This window comes from Suricata suricatta, chromosome 11 (assembly GCF_006229205.1).
Source record: "Suricata suricatta isolate VVHF042 chromosome 11, meerkat_22Aug2017_6uvM2_HiC, whole genome shotgun sequence".
In the NCBI taxonomy this organism is placed as follows: Eukaryota; Metazoa; Chordata; class Mammalia; order Carnivora; family Herpestidae; genus Suricata; species Suricata suricatta.
The window spans coordinates 34,080,021-34,081,619 of NC_043710.1; the positions used below are offsets into that span (position 1 = coordinate 34,080,021).

The 1,599-nt window shown below is 31.2% G+C and overlaps 1 pseudogene; it reads left to right on the forward strand.

Moving 5' to 3' along the window:
- The first annotated feature begins 910 nt into the window (after positions 1–910).
- On the forward strand, positions 911–1,010 carry LOC115272845 (annotated as a pseudogene).
- The last annotated feature ends 589 nt before the right edge of the window (positions 1,011–1,599 follow it).

A 1,599-nucleotide genomic window follows, 5' to 3' on the forward strand; every position in this document is an offset into this window, starting at 1 on the left:
ATGGAAATCAGCTAGGGAAAATGACTTTTGGATAAGGTAGTCTAGGAAACTCTCATAGAAGTGATTTGTAAATTGAGATATGAAGGAAGTGATCAGGATAAGAATGCTATCCCCAGGTAAGAGCAGGCCTCCCAGTCTTGAGGTGAGAAATGCCCTCATTTGTTGAGAAACCAAATGAAGGCAAACATGGCTGAAAGAAAGTGTGGTTTGGGATAAGGTTAGGGAGGTGAGCACAAGCCAAATCATATAGAACCCTGGATTATGTTTAAGATTGTGCATTTTGTGTAAAGTATAGTGAGAATCATAAATAATACTGTAGTATATATTTCAAAGTTGCTAATAGAGTAGATCTTAAAAGTTCTCATCACAGAAAAAAATGTTTGTAACTATATGCGGTGTTGGTTGTTAACTAAACTTATTTTGGTAATCATTTTGCAATTTTTACATATATCAAATCATTATGTTGCACACCTAAAACTAGTGCAATGTCATACATCAACTGTGCATCTCAATAGAGAAACAATGGTATGTTTTATTGTGAGAGTAATGGAAACTCATTGAAGGATTTAAACTGGAAAGTTTCAAAAGTGCTATTTACCTACTATGAATATTTCTATGGTGGCTACATATAAAAATAGTTTACTATTAAGTGATTTGGTAATGTTATCCTGTTAATTTAACAAATTTCTATCTGTAGAGATAATAATTCTTCTATAAATCTAACCTAGAGAAATAACAGACATGCAGCTTACTAAAGATTATTGCAAAGATCATCCTCCCAATGTTAATCATGAAATCCAGAGGAAATCAAAATGTATTTCGCTAAAGGAATTATTACAAATATGATGCATTCAAAATTCTACATTCTATAACCCTTAAAAAAGTTGTGTTTAAGGACTATTCAAAAACTAAAATTGGAAATTTTTCATAAATCAGTGTTACAAACAAGAAGATTAGCATGGCCCCTGCGCAAGAATGACACGCAAATTCATGAAGCGTTCCATATTTTTAAAAAAATCAGTGTTACAAAGAGGAAGTCAGATCATACATTTCATATGTATGTGGTAAATTCATTTTCTGAGTATGTTTATGTGAGAATATACACACACATATATAATATCTACCTATAAATACACAATATATATATACAATATCTATACAATATCTATCTATTGTCTATATATCTACCTATCTATCTAATCTGTTAGTCTCTGCATTATGTTGAGCTATGTTTGACCTCCAACAAACTGACTTATTTCTAAGATAACTTGTTTCCAAATCTTAACAATTTTGTAGGTGTGTTTGCATAGTCAAAGTCAATTGAATATTTATGCAATTATCCAGAAAACACAGATAAGTGGTAAGAGCAAATGAGATCCCTTGGACAGTAAATGTAGATCAGCTGAAGTACCATCAGCTAAAATATAAATACAAGGAAAGAAAATATATCATTTGTAGGGCCATTTTCCTCCCACGGGCAATGTTTTTTGTTTATTTCTTTTTTGTTTTCTGAGGTTTGTTTTGTTTTGTTTTGTTTTATCTGAAGATTTCCTAAAAGAGAATTTTTTGTAATCCTCCCAACAATGTCACATACCATTT